The following is a 22,425-nucleotide window of genomic DNA, read 5'->3' on the forward strand; positions in this document are numbered from 1 at the left end:
GCCAGACTACCTTTCCACGAAGTGACACGGGTTCTACGCGGAAATAATTTTACATTCCTAACAAGTGAATTACAAAAACGTTTTTCCCCCGTTACCTCAACTCTGGGACCCAATCCCACAAAAAAAAAGATCGAAAAGAGTGGGGTCAGCACTATTGACGGACTTACATTCCAACCAGCCCACAGCGGGAAGACAATGCGCTTGCGCAAGTCGTTAACCAGTCGGGACTCAGCGGCAGAAGCGGAGGCGGAGCTTTTGGAAACGGCTGCCGCAGGGTTGGCGGACTTGGGAAAGAGCGAAGATGGCGGAGTGAGGCGTGCGGGTGGGAGCCGGCCGTTGGGCCGGGGGCGGTAAGGCCCCCGGAGTGTCCAGTGCTCCTTCTGGTCGGTGCGAGGTAAGCCGAGAAGGCGGGCGACGGGAACCAACAGGAGGTGGCGTGGCCCAGCCCGGTCGGGGGACGGGAGCGCGCGGAACCCTGCCTGCAGCGGGCGCGGGCCTCGGCCTGGCGCGGGTTTCCTGCCGAGCTGCCTCGGGCGGCCGTACAAACCTTCCGGAGTGTGTCGCACCAACACTTCGTTTTCTACCCGCCTCTGTCCTTCTCAGTGCCTTTTTTTGTCTGCCTTTGTGCTTTCGGCTTGTTCCCCGGTGATTGCACCCACGCGGGTGTGTATCTGCCAGCCGCTGCGTCGTCCAGCGGTTTATTTTTTTAAAGAATACCTTTATTTTATTGATTTATTTATATTCCTCACCTGACGGCTTCGTGTTCGCTGTTTTGCCTGAGTCTCCGGTATCAGTCGAGGCCTACTGGGGCCCTGAATAATTTGTGTCCCTGGTCCGTTGACCTTGAGATTTGGTTTAATAGATTCTCCCCCGGGATTTTAATTTGTATCATTCACGTTCTCTTGCTACCTATTCATTCATTTCCCCCTCCCACCCCTCAAACTTTTAAGATCCGAGTAAGCAGCTTTGTCCTTGTATGACCTGGTAATTGCTTAATGGCGCATTAATCTCGACTGACTGTAGGTCCCGGTAGAATTCACCGTTGTTGTTTTCCAGAATTGAAGGAGCTAGCCAGTGTACAATTTTTATTTATTTATCGTTTATAGAGATAGTGAGAAAGAGTTTGGGGAAATATTATTAGAACGTAATTTGTATAATGTGGTGGGGTTGCCAAGTATAATGTCAAGTCATTTGTATTCGGTTCTTGTACATGGGGTTTCTTTTTATAAATTGGATTTTTATAACCCCTGATTCGGTGTTTCACTTAAATCCTTGGAAAATTTCCTGTTACTAGGTTTCTGAATTAGTGAAGCCTATTTAGAATTGGCATGTTAGTTGGGTGCAGTTCCACTGATATGTCATTAATAGGAATGAATATTTCTGGTGGGCTCTTTGCTGGTCCTTGATTTAGCAAAGCTGGAAATACCGCGTAAAGAATAGCTTCCTTATAAATAAGACCTTTCTCTTTTGTCAGGAGTATTTTTTTCAGTTTCATCTAGAAGAAGAAACAAGATATGTAGGGCAGAGGAAAGGAACGGTATTATTCCTACCTTACAACAGAGGGGTGTGGTCATCTATATTAAAGCAGAGGTCTTTTGTGAGAAGAGGGACCACGGCATCATCAGGTTCTTAGTGGGAAGAGAGTACCATAAAAACTTGAGAACCACTTATTCAAGAGTTTTGATACCCTTATAAAATTAGTGCCAGTGCAGGTAGAGAGTAACTTCTTTCTGACTATTCCTTTTGAATAGTTTTTGATAATGATTTTTTTAAAGAGTATTTTAGAGAGGGAGAGAGCCAGAGAGATCGCAGGTGGGGGCAGAGGGAAAGAATCTTGCAAGCGCACGCACACACACACACACACCCACCCCCCCACCCACCCACCCACCCCCCCACCCCCTACCTACTTACCTACCTACCTACCTACCTCTGACTGAGGTCAGAGCCCTACCTGGGGCTAGATCCCAAGACCCATGAGATCATGACCTGAGTGGAAACCAAGAGTTGGACACTTAAATGACTGAGCCACCCAGGCGCCCCATGGTGATGTTTTAAAAATAGCTTGGTTCATTTGAATAGTTTTGCACAAAGAAGCATATAGCACAAGTGAGGGCTGTATCCTTACTGTAATGTTGTTTTTATTTTTCCTTATCACAGGAAGAACATTTTCTTTGGCTTCCAGGTGCTTTTATACATCTTGAGAAGAAAGCAAAAATCAGAACTCAGGATTTGGCAAGTGAGTAATAGTGGCTAATGCTTCCAGATACTGTTTCGGCAGCTTGAAAAATAGCTAGATAGAAGTAGAACAGTAAGCTTCAACAGAAAATGAACATCAAAAATGACTAGAAATTTTTAAGATTTTATTTATTTATTTGAGAGAGAGAGAAAGCAATAGAGAGAGAGAGCAAGCATGAGGAGGGGGCAGAGGGAGAGGGAGAAGGCTCCGCGCTGAGCAGGGAGCCCAATGTGGGACTCAGTCCCAGGACCCTGGGATCATGACCTGAGCCAAGGGCAGACGCTTAACCGACTGAGCCACCCAGGCGCCCTGTGACTAGAAATTACTTACATTTAAGCTAAACCTTGTATTTTCAACAAAAGCAGTGTATCAAGTATAAAAAAGAAAAACTTCATCATTTGCCCAAACCAGTAATTTTTATTGGATAAAGAAGAAAGATACAGCTTTAATTAGATTGAAGATCAAATGATAAAATATAAGTGCTCCTAGGCAAATTTTAGGATATATTCACTTGTTCTAATTATAGGTAAATACTGATATTTTAATCTTTAATTTCTAAAGCTTTTCACTACACCATTAATATTTCTAGGTATGAGTCTAGCCATAGTGTTGCTGTCTTCTGAATTTACCACAGATGTATGTTCTATTGCTCAAAGAGCAGGAAGTGATATGTGCTTTAAAAATTGAATTTTAAAATTTTATCTGTAAAATAGGGTTTCCTAGGGCTGCTAAAACAAACTAGGTGACTTAGAACAACAGAAATATATTGTCTCACAGCTTTGGAGATCAAACATCCAAAATCCACATGTGGGCAGGGTCATACTCCCTTTGAAGGTACTAGGGAAGGATGTGTTTCAGGCCTTTCTTCTAACTTTTGGTAGTTCCTTGGCTCGTGGCAGCATGACATTCTCCCTGCGTCTGTGTCCTAAGTTCTGTGGGGACACCAGTCATGTTAGATTGGGGGCCCACCCTGCTCCAGTAGGACCTCATCTGCAGTGACTGTATTGACTATTTTCACATAAGGTCACATTTTGAGGTGCTAGGGATTAGACTTCAATTTATGAATTTGGGGAGGACACAGTTCAGCTCATCTACTTAGTCATATACATTGATTGTATTACGTGGAAATCATTCAATGTACAGCTGCTTTAAGGATTAAAATATTGTATATCACTTATAAAGGTACTTGAAAAATAGTGAAAATCATAGAGACAGAAAGTAGGATGGTGGTTGCCAGGGGCTTCAGGAAGGGAAAATTGGGAGTTATTATTTAATGGGGACAGAGTTTCAGTTTTGTAAATGAAAAAAAGTTCTGGGGATGGAAGGTGGTGATGCTTGCACAACAATATGAATGTACTTAATACCACTGAACCGAACACTTAAAAAGGGTGAAGATGATAAATTTTATATTATGTGTATTTTACCACAATAAAAACAAATTTTAAAAAAAGGTAAGTAAAAAATTCCAGCTATACAGACAGTCCCTGACTTAATGATGGTTCGTCTGAACAATTTTTTGCCTTTTTGATGGTGTGAAAGCAGTACACATTCAGTAGAAACCATACTTCAGTTTTTAATTTTTTTTTTTTAAGATTTTATTTATTGGGTGCCTGGGTGGCTCAGTTGGTTAAGCGACTGCCTTCGGCTCAGGTCATGATCCTGGAGTCCCAGGATCGAGTCCCGCATTGGGCTCCCTGCTTAGCAGGGAGTCTGCTTCCCCCTCTGACCCTCTTCCCTCTCGTGCGCTCTATCTCTCATTCTTCCTCTCTCAAATAAATAAATTAAATCTTTAAAAAAAAAGATTTAATTTATTTATTTGACAGACACAGCAAGAGAGGGAACACAAGCAGGGGGAGTGGGAGAGGGAGAAGCAGGCTTCCCGCGGAGCAGGGAGCCCAGTGTGGGGCTCGATCCCGGGACCTTGCATGACCTGAGCCGAAGGCAGACGCTTAATAACTGAGCCACCCAGGCGCCCCCAGTTTTTAAATTTTGATCTTTTCCCTGGATAGTAATAATGTGGTGTGATGTTTTTATGGTGCTGGACACTGGTAGCAAACCACAGCTGTAAATCAGCCACGTGATCCACGAGGGTAAACACATACAACTGTTCTTCACTTTCAGTACAGTATTCAATAAATTGTATGAGATGAGATATTCAGTAATTTATTATAAAATAGGCTTTGGGTTAGATGATTTTGCTCAACTGTAGGCTAATGTAAGTGTTCTAAACATGTTTAAAGTAGGCTAAGCTAAGCTATGAGGTTTGGTAAGTTAGGTGTATTAAATGCATTTTTGACTTAGGATGGGTTTATCAGATCATAAGGAGAATCTGTATTACAATGTACAAAAGGAAAGGAATAAAAGAAAAAAAAGAAAAGGAATAAAAACTGCTGGGACAAATTTAGGTGAGAGAGCCTTTATCATATGCTTTTAGAACAGGGGCTTTGTTGCTTGAATTTAGAACCTTAATTAAATCCAGGTAGAGGGCGCCTGGGTGGTGCAGTTGGTTAAGTGTCCAACTCTTGGTTTCACTTTTGGCTCAGGTCCTGAGATTGAACTCCACGTTGGGTACTGTGCTGATTGGGATTCTTCCTCTCCCCCGTTTGTGCGTGCTATGTGCACACACACACACACTCTCTCTCTCTCTCTCTCAAATCTTAAAAAAAATAAATAAATCCGGGTAGATAGTAATAGAAACGACATTGGTATAGCCCAATATTAGTAACATATAAATATCTATCTGCAGGGAACTGATGTAAATAAATGTAGGTGCTTCTGTACTTAAAGGGTAGCTTTGGGGCACCTGGGTGGCTCAGTCTGTTAAGCATCTGCCTTAGGCTTAGGTCATGATCCCAGGGTCCTAGGCTCCCTGCTCAGTGGGGAGTCGGCTTCTCCCTCTCGCTCTGCCCCTCCCCCTACTCATACTTTCTCGCTTGCTCTCTCTCAAATAAAATCTTTAAAAAAAAAAAAAGGTAGCTTTAATTCTGATATGGAATGATCACTAATATACATTAAAGGGAAAAGCAAGGTGCAGAACATGGTGTGTAGTATACTTTCATTTGTGGGGAGAAAATAAATCTACTTACACAGATGTTATGTAGCCATAGAATATATAAAAGGTTATGAAATTGGGTTATGGGCATTAAGGAGGGCAGGTGATGTGATGAGGATTGGATGTTACAAGCAACTGATGAATCAACTCTACATCTGAAATGTTATGATGTACATCTGTTCATGATGTAGTATATGTTGGCTAATTCAATTTAAAAAAAAATAGATAAGTGGATATGGAAGAAACATTGTATATCCTATTGTACCTTTTCCTGTTAGTGCTTTTGTTACCTATTCAAGTAAATAATTTAAAATTTTCAAAGAAAGGAAGCACTCAATAAATGTTGAATGACTGAGAAGTTAAATTTTTGCTCAGGCAGTGATTTTACGTCAGTAGAGCCTATCCATATCTGGGGGCAGAAACTGTCCATCAGACCCAGCACTATTTTTTTTTCTTTCAAGATTTTGTTTATTTATTTGAGAGAGAGCATGAGCGGTGGGGAGGGGCAGAGGGAGAGGGAGAAGCAGGCTCCCCACTAAGCAGGGAGCCCCATGTGGGATTCAATCCCCAGGACCCTGGGATCACGACCTGAGCCAAAGGCAGCCACTTAACTGACTGAGCCACCCAGCTGCCCTGACCCAGCACTATTTTAATAAGACACTTAAAAACTTAACTGGAATGATAAGGATAGCCATTGTGTTTTGTAAAATGCGTTCTGAATTTACATAACAAAGTAAGAAAGGAGTTTTTTGCTTTTTTTTTTTTTTTTTTTTTTGATGCTGAAACCCGGGAGCAAACCGAATTTTTATTTTTATTATTTTTATTTTATTTTTTAAAGATTTTATTTATTTATTTGACAGAGGGAGACAGCAAGAGAGGGAACACAAACAGGGGGAGTGGGAGAGGGAGAAGCAGGCTTCCTGCTGAGCAGGGAGCCCGATGCTGGTCTTGGTTCCAGGACCCTGGGATCATGACCCGAGCTGAAGGCAGACACTTAACGACTAAGCCACCCAGGTGCCCCCGAATTTTTATTTTTTAAGAAAGGAGTAATTAAACCCCCATGATATATCATTCGTTCTGTCCTTCGAGGAAGCAAAGTGTATTTTATTCAATGATGCATAACAGATTATCCAAAATTTAGTGGATTAAAACAACAGTAAACATGTATTATCTCTTACAGTTTATGTGGGTCAGGAGTTACAGAGCAGTTTAACACTGGGGCTTCCTGGCTTGGATTCTCTTCTAAGGTTGCAGTCAAGATTGGCTGGGTGGCAGTTATCTAATTCCATAGTGGCTCCTTCACGTGGCTGATAAATTCATGCTAGTGGTGGAAAGCCTTTGTTCCTTCCAGTGTCGGCCTCTTCCAAGGCTGCTTAAATGCCTTCATGTACAGCATCTGGCTTCTCCCAGAATAAGCAGTCCAAGAGAACAGTGCAGAAGACACAGCTCCATCTATGTCTCAGAAGTCACTCATCACTTTCTCCTCATTCAGTTGGTCACTCTTTTGAGACCAACTAGTGTACTGCAATATAGTTCTGACACTTAACCATCCAGAGTTAATGCAGACCCCACAAGTCAGAGGCCCTGTTCCCAACAAGACTGCCCTCACTTTAATCTTTATGGGTTTTGTGGTGGTGGTGGTTGTTTGTTTGTTTTTTTTTAGAATAGGCTCCATGCCCAGCGTAATGCTTGAACTCATGACCCTGAGATTAAGAGTCGCATGCTGTTTGTACTGAGCCAGCCAGGTACCCCAAGATTGCCCTCACTTCAGAAGACAGCCACACTTAGGAGGATTCCCAGGCAACCTGCACTTCTGATCAATTGGCTGCAAATTCAGGGATTCTCACAACCCTGTCAGAACCGAATTTTGGGTTCGTTGGTTTTCTCTGTTTTTGTATTCCCTCTTTTATTTATCTCTGCTCTGATATTTATTTTTTGTTCTTGCTAGCTTTGGGTTTTTTCTTTCTCTAGTTCTTTAAGGTGTAAAGTTAGGTTGCTGATTTGAGATCTTTTTTTTTTTTTAAGATTTTATTTATTTATTTGACAGAGACACAGCGAAAGAGGGAACACAAGCAGGGGGAGTGGGAGAGGGAGAAGCAGGCCTCCTGCTGAGCATGGAGCCCAATGTGGGGCTCGATCCCAGGACCCGGGGATCATGACCTGAGCTGAAGGCAGGCACATAACGACTGAGCCACCCAGGCACCTGAGATCTTTCTTTTTTAATGTAAGCATTTATATCTATAAATTTCCCTCTTATGCTTTACTTCATCCCATAATTTTTGGTTTGTTGTGTTGTTTTCATTTATCTCAAGGTATTTCCTAATTTCCCTTGTCATTTTTTCTTTGACCCATTAATTATTTAGGACTCTGTTGTGTAATTTCTTCTGCCTCATTTACTGTAAATTCCAAGGATTTAGAGTTTCCATCCCAGGACAAAGGCCAAATTCTTTGTCATACCCTGATTCATCGTTAGAGGAGACTGTAGGAGGGTGTGAATACCCGGAGGCAACAATAACTGGGGCCCATCTTAGAAGCTGACTACACCCAGAGTCATTTGAGGCAGGTCTGGCTAGCCCAAGTACTACCTTAAAAATTCTGATTTCCCTTTCTGTCCTCCCAGAAAGTCAAATTTTCTAATACGGAGTTACTTTATTTGTATAATCAATAGCATTAAACAAGTGACCTCAAAGAGCTAGAAGGGCCTAGTAAGTCATCAACTTTATAGGGATGTATTTGAAGATTTTGTAGATCAGTGTGTATAGTTTTGGTTTCCTCACTTAACTCTAGAACCTGTTTACATTTTAACTCATGTTGGCTAAATGTTTTTAAGAGCCCTGCTCTTCATTCATTTATTCAGCAAATTTTTATCAAGTGGTTACCTGGGTCACATGCTAGTCTGGGTGTTTGGGATTCATTGGTGAACAAAACAGTTTCCTTCCTGATGGAGCTTACATGTTACGTTATGTTATGTATTAAATATTTTATTTTTGAGTAATCTCTACACCCAATGTGGAGCTCAAACTTACAACTCTGAGATCAAGAGTTGCATGCTCCACTGACTATGCCAGACAGGCACCCCTGGAGCTTATATTTTATTTTATTTATTTTTATTTATTTTTTAAGATTTTATTTATTTATTTGACAGAGAGAGAGACAGCGAGAGAAGAAACACAAGCAGGGGGAGTGGGAGAGGGAGAAGCAGGCCCCCCGCCGAGCAGGGAGCCCGATGTGGGGCTCGATCCCAGGACCCTGGAATCATGACCTGAGCCGAAGGCAGACGCTTAATGACTGAGCCACCCAGGCACCTCTGGAGCTTACATTTTAGACAGGACAGTAAATGAAGAAACATATTAAATACCTTATGGAGTAGGTTAGATAGTGTTACAGGCTATGGATAAAAGGAAAAGTAGATAGGGTAAAGGGGAATGGTAGAAGTGTGTCTGTGGTTGGGATGGAGGGACAGTATAATCTTAAACTGGCTCAAAGTAGGCCTCATTGAGAAAATGACATTTAAGTAAAGACTTGAGATAAGAGGACTAGCGATGTGGATACCTGGGGAAGGGTCCTCTCACAAAGGGAACAGCCAGTACAAAGGCTATAGGGTTGGAGTATGCCTGACATTCCAGGAAGAGCAGAGTCCAGTGTGGTTGGAGCACATGATGGAGGGGGAGATAAAATTAGAGTTGGGGGTCACCTGGGTGTCTCCGTCGTTAAGCGTCTGCCTTTGGCTCAGGTCATGATCCCAGGATCCTGGGATCGAGCCCCACATCGGGCTCCCTGCTCCTTGGGAAGCCCGCTTCTCCCTCTCCTGCTCCCCCTGCTTGTGTTCCCTCTCTCGCTGTGTCTCTCTCTGTCAAATAAATAAATAAAATCTTTAAAAAAAAAAAAAAGAAAAGAAATAGAGTTGGGGTCAGAAGAGATACAGTGGAAGGTGGTGTAGACCTTAGGGGGAATTGGAGGTCATGGTCAGAACTATGGCTTTCAAGCTAAGCTACTACTATTCATTCACTTTTCAGTAGGTCCTACAGTTTGTGATCCATATTTGTGTTTAGAGTGAATAAAATTGAATGGTGTCTGAGTGAATGTGAAATTGGGTATTATGGGGGTTTTGTTTGTTTTTTAAAGATTTTATTGAGGGAGAGTGGAGGGATGAGCAGGGGAAGTGGAAGAGGGAGAGGCAGAAGCAGGCTCTCTGCTGAGCAGGGAGCCCGATGCGGGACTCGATCCCAGGACCCTGAGATCATGAGCTGAGCCAAAGGCAGTTGCTTAACCGACTGAGTCATCCAGGAGCCTGAAATTGGGTCTTTTGAAGAGAAAACAGGCTTATGATATTCTAGCATTATTGCCTAATATGAAGATACAGATGGGAGAGAGGTGAAGTTTATATATGATGAATGTGTGTATTTTTATTAGTAAGTATTGCTGAAGGAATTTGTTTATAAGACAGTCTAGGTAGGTTCCCTGTTAGGAAAAGGTGCTCGTCTTTGATGCTTATTTGGTTTACATAGAATTCTTTTAGCATATTTCCTCCTGGAAGGAACTAGCTTGTATCTTCTTTCACGCTCAACATTACTACCAGTTATCTTGCCATTAGAATTGAACTGCAGGTGGTGCTTGGGTGGCTCAGTCAGTTAAGCGTCTGCCTTCAGCTCAGGTCATGATCCCAGGGTCCTGGGATCTAGTCCTGCATTGGGCTCCTTGCTCAGCAGGGAGCCTGCTTCTCCCTTTCTCTCTGCTGCTTCCCCCTGCTTGTGCTCTCTTGCTCGTTCTCTCTCTCTCAAATAAATAAATAAATAAAATCCTAGAAAATAATAATTGAACTACAGAACAGTCTAATGGCTGGTGCAAGCATTGAATTGGCCTGAGTAAGCTTATATAATGAAACAGCTCTGTTGCCCATGGTGTTCTAAAGGCCCTTCTCTGGATCTTCTCTATTTTTTTACTCTTCTGCTGCTTTTGCAACAAATGCAAATTCTATAATTCTCTTCCTGCTGATTTGATTCTGAATTAATTTACATTTGCCTTTAATTCCAGTATAGTTAACATGCAGTGTTATATTAGTTTCACCTGTGCAATACAGTGATTCAGCAATTCCATACCTCACCCAGTGCTCATCACAGTAGATGTCCTCCCTAATCCCCATCACCTATTTCACCCATCCTGCCACCCACCTCCTCTCTGGTAACCATCAGTTTGTTCTCTGTAGTTAAGAATCTGTTTCTTGGGGCCCCTGGGTGGCTCAGTCGTTAAGCGTCTGCCTTTGGCTCAGGTCATGATCTCGGGGTCCTGGGATCGAGCCTCGCATCGGGCTCCCTGCTCCGAGGGAAGCCTGCTTTTCCCTCTCCTACTCCCCCTGCTTCTGTTCCCTCTCTCGCTGTCTGTCAAATAAACAAATAAAATCTTAAAAAAAAAAAAGAATCTGTTTCTTGGTTTCCTTCTTTTTCCTTTGCTCATTTGTTTAAATTCCACATATGAGTGAAATAATAAGGTATTGCTCTTTCTCTGATTTATTTCACTTAGCATTGTACTCTTTAGCTCCATCCATGTTGTTGCAGATGGCAAGATTTCATTCTTTTTGGCTTGTTCAGCTTTTTGGCCTTTTGACTTTCATTCAGCTTACAGCCGAATAATATTCCATTGTGTATGTATATATACCACATCTTCTTTATCCATTCACCTATCAATGAACACTTAAGCTGCTTCCTAATTTGGCTATTGTATATAACGTTATAAAGATAGGGGTGCATGTGTCCCTTTGAATTAGTGTGTTTGTATTTTTTTGGTAGATATCCAGTAGTGCAATTACTGGATTGTAGGGTAGTTTCATTTTTAGCTTTTTTTTTTTTTTTAAAGATTTTACTTATTTATTTGACAGAGAGAGACACAGCGAGAGAGGGAACACAAGCAGGGGGAGTGGGAGAGGGAGAAGCAGGCTTCCTGCCAGGCAGGGAGCTCCACGCGGCGCTCGATCCCAGGACCCCCAGATCATGACCTGAGCTGAAGGCAGATGCTTAACGACTGAGCCACTCAGGCGCCCCTCATTTTTAACTTTTGAGGAACCTTCATACTGTTTTGCACAGTGGCTGCACCAGTTTGCATTCCTACCAATAGTGCAAGAGGGTTCCTTTTTCTCCACATCCTCCCAACACTTGTTTTTTATTTTAGCCATTCTGACAGGTATGAGGTGATACCTCATTGTAGTTTTTTTTTTTTAAGATTTATTTATTTTGAGAGAATGAGAGAGAGAGAGAGTACATGAGAGGGGGGAGGGTCAGAGGGAGAAGCAGACTCCCTGCTCAGCAGGGAGCCTGATGCGGGACTCGATCCCGGGACTCCAGGATCATGACCTGAGCCGAAGGCAGTCGCTTAACCGACTGAGCCACCCAGGCGCCCCCACATTGTAGTTTTGATTTGCATTTCCCTGATGATGAGTGATGTTGAGCATCTTTTCATGTGTCTTTTGGCCATCTGTATGTTGTCTTTGGTGAAATGTCTGTTCATGTCTTCTGCCCATTTTTTAATTGAATTTTGGGGGTTTTTTGGTGTTGAATTGTATCAGTTCTTTATATATTTTGGATACTAACCCTTTATTGGTATGTCATTTGTAAATATATTCTCCCATTCAGTAGGTTGCCTTTTAGTTTTGTTGATTGTTTCCTTCACTGTACAGAAGCTTTTTATATGGATGTAGTCCCAGTAATTTATTTTTGCTTTTATTTCCCTTGCTGTAGGAGACCTATCTAGAAAAATGTTGCTGTGGCTGATGTCAGAGACACTACTGCCTGTGATCTCTTCTAGGATTTTTAGGGTTTCAGTTCTCATATTTAGGTCTTTAATACATTTTGAGTTTATTTTTGTTAATAGTGTAAGAAAGTGGCCCAGTTCCATTCTTTTGCACGTAGCTGTCCAGTTTTCCCAACACCATTGAGGAGACCATCTTCTCCCCATTGGACATTCTTTCCTGCTTTTTTGAAGATTAATTGACTGTATAATTGTGGGTTTATTTCTGGATTTTCTGTTCTATTCTTCTGATCTATGTGTCTGTTTTTGTGCCAGTACCATACCGTTTTGATTACCTACAGCTTTGTAGTATTTTTTTTAAAGATTTATATATTTGAGAGAGAGCACCTGCGAGCAGCTGAGGGGGAGAGGGAGAGAGAGAATCCCAAGCAGACTCAATGCTGAGCTTGACACAGGGCTCTATCTCACGATCCTGAGATCATGACTGGAGTTGTAATCAAGAGTTGGATGCCCTAACCGACTGAGTCACCCAGGAACCCTTGGACATGTGTATCTCTATTTTTTTTTAGTTTTTACATAAATCTAACTTTTGTATTGTGCTTATATATTTTTTTGACTTGCTGCTTTTCTTTTCTTTTCTTTTTTTTTTTAAAGATTTTATTTATTTATTCATGAGAGACAGAGAGAGAGAGGCAGAGGGAGAAGCAGGCTCCCAAGGAGCAGGGAGCCCGATGCGGGACTCGATCCCAGGACCCTGGGATCATGATCTGAGCCGAAGGCAGATGCTTAACCGTCTGAGCCATCCAGGCACCCTTGACTTGCTGCTTTTCTGATGACAATACTGAATTTGGTGTTATCGTTGGACATTTTCTTTTAGACAGTGTGTAATCTAAAATGTATTTTCTTTCTATGTGTTTTTAAATATCATTTTTAAACATGAGCTTATGCAGAAGTACCTGCCTTAACCTCCCTGTTTTTAATTTATTTTGTATTTCCAGGTATTCTGTGTTGTCTCCTGGAGTAGGTAGTCCTTTTATCCAGCCACCTTCCCTATTCTTGAAATGTGGATATCTCTTCTCTGCACATTTTACCTCCATGATTAGGATCGGAAAAGGCTGCTTTGCTTTTTGTTCCACTTCTCAGATTCAACATTGAGAAGCTCCTAGGATGCAGTTGTCTTGCCAAGTTCTCCAGGAAGAAAGAAGCAACTGACATGCATGTTCTGCTTTTTGCTTAATTATAAAGAAGTTATTTTGGAAGCTGAGGCTGATGTTTAATTTGAAAAAGGTGCTTAGATGTTGGTGTTTGTGAATTCTTTACCTTTTGTTCCAAACAAGAAGAATGAATAAATAGCAAGTATGGATGACATCAGGTTTTTGTTTTTTTTTTTAATGTCTTCCAGTTTCAGCCACTGTCATAAGCACAGTTGAATCTGCAAGGAGTAAATTCCAAATATGTGTTCTAATATGAAATGAAAGAGATGCTTAAAAACCACAGATATTAAATATCTAAATGCTGACTCATCCTTTGAAGTACATTTGCTGGAAAAGAACAAAGATCCAATTTTGCAATAAAACCTTTGATGTGATAAAGAAGCATGAAGACAAGAGAATGCAAGGTTAACGGAGTCTCTGTAAAATACACATCTTTACATGTGTAAATCTACAGTTTGGATGAGAAGAGGGATTTTTCTCCTAGAGCAGGAAGCTTTTGTTGGCTTCTGTCTCAGAAGTCTTTGGACATTTCGTATTTTTTAATGATTTTTCATTTTTCTAAGGAAGGACCACATTGTACATTTGCTAACCCTATGAATGCATGCTTGAGTTTGCTGAAAGATTGGAAAAGGAAACAAAACAGATTCAAGTCCACTGGCGGAACCCTTTTCACCTCCCTCAGATGAGAGGCTCCTATATTGCAAATTACTTCATTCTTCTCTGTGGACTCTTAACATAGCACTTGAGACTTGGTTTTCCATGCTGCTAAGGCAGGAACAAGTGGCTTAAGTGTTTTTTTCTGTTCAGAAAATATGGCAGATCCTCTAGTATGACCTGCCTTCAACTTTGGGCATGAAGGAATGGGGAAAACAAAAGAGTTTGCAGATAATTCCTTTCTCCTGAGAAAAGCAAGCAAAAATGCCTTATGCAGCTCCATCTAACTTTAGGGCATCTTACATTCTGTAGCCCAGTTTTCTAAAAACATAAATAACTTTGTTCCTTTGATCCAAGATGGGTATTCAGATGTTTGGTTTATTTTTTTAGGTGAGGTGTAATGTTAGGTTGTAAAGGCTGGGACTCAGGTAACTTTCCCTGGTTGGAACCAAACTGTGATCAGAGAATGGACTTCAGTAGCAATGTTCCCAAATTTGTGGTTGATTTAGAAGAAATTCGGGGTCTGGAAAAAAACTCAAACAAGAAAAATAGTTCAATAAAAATATGGATCGTTCTTCTCCTTAAAACTTATACCGTGTGATGAACAGACTATAATGTAAAACTGTTCTTGCTTCCAAATCAACAGGACCACTGTATGAATTGTCAGGTCTTTACATAAGAAGAAGGAAGCTATGAGTCTTTGTGAGAAAGAATTTGAAACTTCTTAGATGCAATTAAGAACAAATTGTCTTAGATCATATCTGATTTAGGGAATTTGCCTAGGGTCATACATGCTGTGATGCTAAAAACTTAGGGCAGATTTACCAGAATTTAGCAGTGATAGAAATGGCCAAAAATGAGAAATGTTGAGCACTCTTAATGATTAGTAAATTGGTCACCCAGTTTGAATTGACATAAGAAAGCTTTTTAGTAAAATAATTACATAATATAGATCAAATATAATTTCCTTTGAGGGCAAATACTGAGTGGTAAAACATAGAAGTAACTTCGGATAAAGGTAACTTAAATGTTTCTCTAAGTAACTTCTCAGCCAACTTCCTGATATTTTCTTTAACTATTTTGGAGTTGTTAAAGACAGGACTGAGTTCCATTGGTATGTTGAGAATTTATATCTTTAGTTGTTTGTTATCCATCTTCCCCTTGTCCTTTTTGCAGTGTTTTGGGTAGGACCATTTGGCAGGGGATAGGGACTTTACACCGTCAGCACCAGTGAAACCATCTCTGGCCCATTTGTTTGAGTATGTATCAGACTCCTCTTCTCCAGTTGCATTGTATTTATTTCATAGCTAAAGGAACCACTGTTGAATGCTCTCGTTCAAGTTGTTCTTTGCATCTTTAATGGTTGTCACCAGATGGCATCTAACAAAATGGGTCTGTGCCAGTGTACTAGCCCAGTGTTTGCTTAATATGCATACATTTTCCCCCCTGGGCTGTTTTGTCCCCTTCTTGATGGGAAAAGCTGTAATTTTAGGCAGGACTACACCTTGATCAGTAGCTGTGCCTACTTCCTTCTCTGCTCATCCATGTCAGCTGGCAGTTTTTCTTTTAAAAAGTTAAACAAAAACGGGATATGTGCAATAGAAATATATATATGTATATTTTAATACTTGTGGACAAATGTTACAAGTTGTTTAAGAACAACAAAATCACCAATGTCTTCCATTTTGAGATGTGTATAGTTTTGTAAGCGTTAGTGCTTGGTAGCATATTGTAGTGCCATGTTAGGGGTTAGTGCATGAGCCTAGTAATAATTTAAACTTCAGGATGAATTATTGATAATAACCAATAGTGTAAAATGAGTGGAAAATCGAGATCTTTTCTTTTTTCATAAATATCGGAATCATGATATTCTCCCTGGGGAAAGGAGATTAAGGCCAAAAAGACTCATTTATGAATAGAACTGTGGGATTACAGTGTGAAATACTGTGTTTGAGGATATTTAAGTTTTTTCTGAGGTAGCTGGAAACCAGCTGCCTTTGTGTCTTAAACCTCAAATCAAAATGAGGCCCCATTTCATGATTCTGCTTTGTTCTCTTAGTTTGAGATGAGATTGTTCTTATGCTGTTTTCACACAGTGTGTCTTGTAGGTTTATTATTTAATCCACTCCTTTGCATCAAGAAATTATTTTTTTATTTTGCATGTCTTACTGAGATGCTGTGTTAGTCAAGTGCTTTTCTAATCTGCAGACCATTTACATTTCCTGTCTGCGAAATGCTAATTGTTATGGAAGAACACTGGTCAGTAGTTCAGTGTCCTACATAAATTTGTTACAGGCTTTTCCTATTTCACAGTCTGAATTGCGTGTTGATGGCATTCCAGACCTTTTCGCAAGAATTGGAGTGTAGCTAGATGGAGCCTAAGCAGGTTGCCATGTAATAACTATCTCTTTTGCTTGGTTATAGTAAGCCACCTCAGACAGCTTTCACTTTTTTCTGCTTGTAAAAATAAATGTTTTTGTTCTGAAAGCATAAGATACCTTTCTGTGGAAAAGAAACTCCTACCTCTAAAAGCTGCCTTGAGAACTTGGAAAGGGCAGTTTTCGGAGGTGATTTTTAAGTCTCAGTATTAGGAGAGTTCAGGATTTTTTGATACAGATTTTACAGTTACCATGATATGAAATGCAAAAGGAATGTGATGTGTCTCCAGTACACAAGCAAGCTTAAACAAATAGACTCTGTAGCAGCAGATATCCAGGGACCCAGGTTTAGATTCTCAGAGTGTACTTAAAGCAGTTGTACTCTTGGCTCTAGTAGTTTAGTGCCTGGGAGAATCTATTTCCAAAAAGCATTTAAATATTTTTAAAAATACCTCTGAAAAGGTAATGAATGAATGCAAAATAGCACAGTATATAGGAAAGGATATTTCCTATTGCAAAAAAAAAATAAAAAAAGCCATAAAATGAATAATAATTTTCAAGAGGTAGAATCTTTGTAGCAATAACAGTTTTGCATGTACAGTAAATTGTATTAGCAAAGTTGTACAATAGAATAAATATTACTACTTGAGTTGGTGAACCTCTGGTGATGAACATTGCACCAAAGGAAGACGTTTTAGGCAAAGAACATATAAAAGGTACTTTAAAAGCTGAATGTATATGAATAAATCATTGTGTGAGAAATAGCAACTTTTGTGTAAGTGTAAAGGTTAGGGACCCTATTTGTTTCCTAAAGCAGAGGGGTAGAGTCAATGAATGAAATTTTTCTAGTGGTTTACCAGGAAACAAATGTACTCCTACCCATGTAGCCCCACCGAAGCCATCAGGTGGGGATTTTGCTTCTGATGTTCTTTTCAGCAGCAGGCATTTATAGAATAGGCGACTTTGTGCTCTATCACCTTTTCTTTTCTCCTTTCATTCTCTGGGTGCATTTTAAGAATGGAAAGTGTGTGTGTTAAAAACAAACCAAGAACTTAGATAGCTTGCTTTTCCTGATGCCTCTGGTTAGTTTAGGGGAGTTAGAATTTAAAGATGTAAAGCAAAGGATTGAAGGGAATAGCCAAAGACAGCATGTTGGTTTTATAAACCTTGTCTGATGTACATGTGTTGAGGACTTTGGCATGTGACTCTTTAATAAGAGCCCAACAAACTAGTTTCTTGATCTGAGGGATCTCACACCTCACGTCAGGATATAATAGTGGCATGGAAGCTGACTTCTTACTCCCTTTTACCTTGTGTTCATTTTGGCCATTTAGCACCTTGAAGGTCCCTGAAAAGATTGGGTCATGTTCCCTTGTTTTCCCAGGGAAAAAAACTAAAAGTGGAGTGGATTTAAGAAAATAGTGCCTCTTTAATATTTCTTATATGGCAACTCCAGAGGATAGGGAGAAGGCTATTCTATTAAATTGATTATAGCTCCTCTTTAAATGTCCTACGCCATCAGTTGGTGCTAGAGACATTGGGATAACCAAGCAATATTTAGTCATCTGCACGATCATGAGGACACCGCTGTGTATTATAGTGATGTCAACAATTCAGTTACTTAAAACAAAGACTACCCTTAACAGCCACGTTAATAGTTGTAAATGCTAAAATGTGCTACAAGTTTTTGTAGTCTCTAGGTATGCAGTTACTACTTTTCAATGTTGTGGTCTCATGTTTACTCTTTTGTGTACCTGTGATATGCAAAATATGAAGAGACCCTTGGCCTCCAGGAGTTTACATTCTCATGGTGCTGCTGGTGCAAGCAAATTGCTTCTAGTTTATTCAGAACATTGCTTGGCTATTAACCATACCCTATTTGGAAGAATCCCTTGGCTGATAGTTTTCAAAGTAGAAATCTATGCTAAATTCAGGGCATTGATTTTGAGTTTACATTATATCGGCTCTGCTGTTCATAAACTCCTTTTCCCCAGGGGGCTGTGCAGATAAAGTTCATTAATGTGAATCAAACCATTCTGCCTAAGAGCATCTTCACCATCTCTACACACGTATGCTCTTCTATGCTATAGCTGTCAATAAGTGGCCAAGAAAACTCCAAAAGACTGTACATCTTTCAATTCTCTTTCCTTTCCCAGGGTTTTCACATCATTCTCTACCCAAAAGGGCCAGGATTCGCAGTTAAGCCTTTTGTAACTAAGTAGTGGTCCTGATTTTCACCTTTTTGTGTGTGACTTTGTACCTCTATTCTGAAGCAGCATTGTGATGTGGAGCACCTGCTCTGCCTGCATTTCTAAGCAATCACTTTATTAACCCACATTTTCGGTTGAAACTGCATGCATCCTTGTTATTTCCCCTAATTCCTCTGAATCAGGGGGTCTTTTCTGCATGTTTATTTTAAAACTGGGTCTGAATGAAAGTGCAAGCAGTAGTGGCAGGCCCAGAATTCTGATTTTAGAGTACTAATATTCTAATGCATGATTGGAAATGTCCAGTGTTATGTGGTGACTAGTAGATAGAAATTATATATGCATTTATTAATGAAGCAATAGAGACTTAAACCAATAGCCTGAATTTACTTTTTGGATTATTAGTTTTCATTTTCTAATTAAAGATTATCTTAACTTCCATTGAAAATGGGAGCTAGAAGATAAACAGGGGCAACCACAAGACATTCAAACTGTCAGGAATAGAGAGCATGACAGTGCTCACCCTCTAACCTCTTGCCTGGTTCCCTTAGTCCCCAAGCATGTTTAAAAACAAAACAAAGGCACAAACTAAGCATGTTGAATAAATAAGCTGCTATGGCTATAATAATCAGAAAGGTGCAGAGTTTCAGAAAGCGTAGGAAAGTAGGGAATTGACAGTGTAGAGTATATAAAATAAAAGTATAGGGTTTGATAAAATTTATGTGGCTTAAGTTAGGATATTTTAAAACTAGTATCTTGGAAGTGAATGGAAGCAATATGCACGTATTTCAAATGTTGCAGGATTTTCAGATAACCAGCCAACTCTTCTGGATGCTACTGGTACCGACCGACCAGCCATAAAGTTTCCCTGCGGCAAAGGAGACAGCTCCATTTTGTGGAAACAGTGCTAAAAATATTGACAAATCTGTGGTTTGGGTTCTTTTTTGTTACTGTATTATATAAATGTTTTGTTTTTAAAATTTTATAGCCAGAGCTTTAGCCATGATATTTTGCTCAGACTGCATAATTTGTTGCCTAAAGCTTCTGATGCCAGGTAAACAGGAGCAGGTTTTCCCACTTTGGGGGGAAAAAAAAACACTTGCCATATATTTCCTTGCTTGGTGAAGAAAATAGATCAGTTTATTGTGGTAGCTTAAAATTTTTGAGAAGATCCCCAACTTTGAAATAAACCCTGTTAAGTGCAAATGATCATGACAAGTAATAATACAAATGGAATTCATAGCTGAGTGGCATAAACAGAAGAGAATTCAGAGTTAGACTAGATGATTCTCACTAGGCCCCTCCCAGGTTTCGTGTTCTATGAAAATTTTTCCTAAGTCACTGTAACCTGTTTGCTGTGGGATTTCACTCCAAATGCCTCTGGGAATGTTTAAGTGTAAGTGGTAACTTAATTCAGAACTGAATTAGACTTAACAGTCATTGCAGTGTTTAGTGTCCACTTAAGTACAGGAAATGAGGTATCATTTCCCATTTGTAAATTTTCTCCTTGCCACTTACTGATTACATCTGCCAACCAATGAAACCAGTAAAGATACAAGGAAGGAGTTTCTCAACTCTGTTCTCATTATTTCACAAAGGCACATAGATAAAAAACCAAGCATCACAGATTTCTCTAGGAACATTTACTCCTTAAACCTCCTTTAAAATCAAAATAGATACCGGAAGATTACTGACAATTTTCAAAAGGTTTTGTCTCCCTTGGTGATAGTATGCCATGCCATCAATTTTCCTCCCAGAGATAAGAACGGTATTCTGGCAGTACATTATCGTCAGTCCTTAAGTAACAGTAATAGTCTTGGCACTTACCTTAAACCCACGCATCACAGAGTCATATTATATTAGAGTATCATTAACATATTTTGATTTACTCTCCTATAAGTACAGTTGTTGCTCACTGTTTTTACTTGCTGTTCTGTATTTTCTTCATTGCACCATTAGTATATAATGTTAAAAAGAATTTCATTGAATGTTTATAAAGTATTACAAAAGGCAGCTTTTTAATCTATGCATCCTTGGGATTTCAGAAATTTTATTCTTTGATGTAAAAGGGAACTGCTATATGAGTTGGAAACTCTGCACCTGAGTGTGTGTGTGTGTGTGTGTGTATATATATATATATATATTTTGGCAATAAAGCAGCATGGGCTGAGAATGCACTGAAACTTCACTGTGTTACTCATTACTTGGAATGGGTAATTTTTTTTAGACTACTTTTTTTAAAGATTTTATTTGTCAAAGAGAGGGAGAGCATAAGCAGGGGAAGAGGAAGGCAGAGGGAGAATCAGGCTCCCCGCTGAGCAGGGAGCCCGATGTGGGACTCGATGCAGGACTCAATTCCAGGACCCTGGGATCATGACCTGAGCCAAAGGCAGACGCTTAACTGAATGAGACACCCAGGTGTCCCGGAACCGTAATTTCTAATAATGCAGTAGATTACTGAGATGGGAGGAGCCAAGCCAGAGACCTGGGCTGAGGTAGGCTCCAGATGTCAGAAAAGACCAAAGATCAGGGTGTTGTTACCAAGTCATAGCAGTTTCTGCTGTAGTCCAAGGGACGTGACAGCTATGTGAACAAAGGCATTCCATTTAAACTTAACGTCATTCACACCTTTAGGGCCAACCTTATGCTAGGTATTAGCAAATGCTTATTAAGATTTTATGAGTGAGAGCACAAGTGGGTGGAGAGGCAGAGGGAGAAACAGACTTTCCGTTGAGCAGGGAGCCTGACGGGCTCGATCCCAGGACCCTGAGGTCATCATGACCTGAGCCAAAGGCAGACACTTAACTGAGCCACCCAGGCACCCCAAATGTTCAGTTTCTGATAAGGAAATAGCTAAGTACAATGTTTAAACTATTGCAGGGAATCCTTCCTATCTGAAAGCATTTTAAATGTTTTTACATTGAATATTTATTAGCTAGCTTAACTTAAGAGGCTTAACACTGTAATTAAGAAGAGAGGGACTCCTGGGTGGCTCAGTCAGGGTTGGTTAAGCGGCTGCCTTTGGCTCAGATCATCATCCCAGGATCCTGGGATTGAGTCCTGCATCGGGCTCTCTGCTAAGCCGGAACCCTGCTTCTCCCTCTGTACTGGCTCTCTCTCTCTCTCTCTCTCTGACAAATAAGTAAAATCTTAAAAAAAAAGATCCTTCTTGATTCAGGGGAAAGTTTAAGAAAATGGATGTTACAAACTTCCTTGGGATTGGCCATTGTCAAGTGGACAGGAACACAAGCTACGTGGGTTTTTGTGGTATGATTACTAATGTAATAGTTCCTTCCTGTGATTTATGACTAATCATTTATTACACACTGATATACTCCACTCCCAGGTACTGTGCTAGATGTTAGGGTTACAAAAATAGAGTTTCTGCTGTTAACTCAGGAGCTTAAAAGTTTACAACTCAGAACTTCAGTACGCAGTTTTATTCTTATGACTGGAATTTTGAAAATAGGTTTTTTTAACAACATACAGTGCTAAATGACACCAAACTGTAGCAAAGTAGACTTAGTATCTGTTAATATCAATCATTGATGTTTGCTAGACTTTACTCTTATAGCACCTAAAGGTATCCTTTAAAAGCGTTTAAAAAGTCAACTATGCGTGAGACTATCAATTAGTGTAACATTTATGGAAGGCATAATATCAAAATTGTAAATGGTCATGCCCTTTGACTTTCCCACTTTCATAATCACTCCTACCAGTACAGATCTGAAAGATAGGTATATGGATCCAGTACAAGGATGGTCGGATTCTGGTGTATTCACATCACTGAGTCATGGAGGTGTTAAATGAGGTAGTTCGTGTATGGGCCAGTATGGAAAGTTGTGACATTTATTGTGTGAAAAGCAGGTTGCAGAATAATGTGTAAGATAAAACTGCCTTTGTTTTATGTCTGTACATGTACATCTACATGCATAAAGATTGT

General features: G+C 40.2%; 1 long non-coding RNA gene across 1 annotated transcript; it reads left to right on the forward strand.

Moving 5' to 3' along the window:
* Nucleotides 1-254: 254 nt before the first annotated feature.
* On the forward strand, nucleotides 255-20,659 carry LOC148163934 (uncharacterized). Its single transcript, XR_015768543.1, has 3 exons — nucleotides 255-394; nucleotides 2,158-2,236; nucleotides 13,028-20,659. It is a non-coding gene; the product is annotated as an uncharacterized LOC148163934 (long non-coding RNA).
* Nucleotides 20,660-22,425: the final 1,766 nt, after the last annotated feature.

Source organism: Eumetopias jubatus, unplaced genomic scaffold (genome assembly GCF_037043125.1).
Source record: "Eumetopias jubatus isolate StellerSeaLion01/CBP00866 unplaced genomic scaffold, mEumJub1_p1.0 scaffold_7, whole genome shotgun sequence".
Lineage (NCBI taxonomy): Eukaryota > Metazoa > Chordata > Mammalia > Carnivora > Otariidae > Eumetopias > Eumetopias jubatus.